The following is a 219-nucleotide window of genomic DNA, read 5'->3' as shown; positions in this document are numbered from 1 at the left end:
TCTCCTCTCTCTCTCTCTCTCTCTCCTCTCTCTCTCTCCTCTCTCTTTACATTTTCTCCCTACCAAGCATTTGGTTTGCAGGAAAAAAATGATGCAAACAATCTAAAGTACTTTCGGGAAAACCCAAAACATCAGTCACAAACATTAATATAGAGAAACTAATTTTGGATGCATCACTTTTGAAGCGAAATATTGTCCCATTACGATTCAGTAGCTTTT

Source organism: Nanorana parkeri, unplaced genomic scaffold (assembly GCF_000935625.1).
Source record: "Nanorana parkeri isolate BGI_ZX_2015 unplaced genomic scaffold, ASM93562v1 scaffold96, whole genome shotgun sequence".
Taxonomy (NCBI): Eukaryota; Metazoa; Chordata; class Amphibia; order Anura; family Dicroglossidae; genus Nanorana; species Nanorana parkeri.
This window is presented reverse-complemented; position numbering follows the sequence as displayed.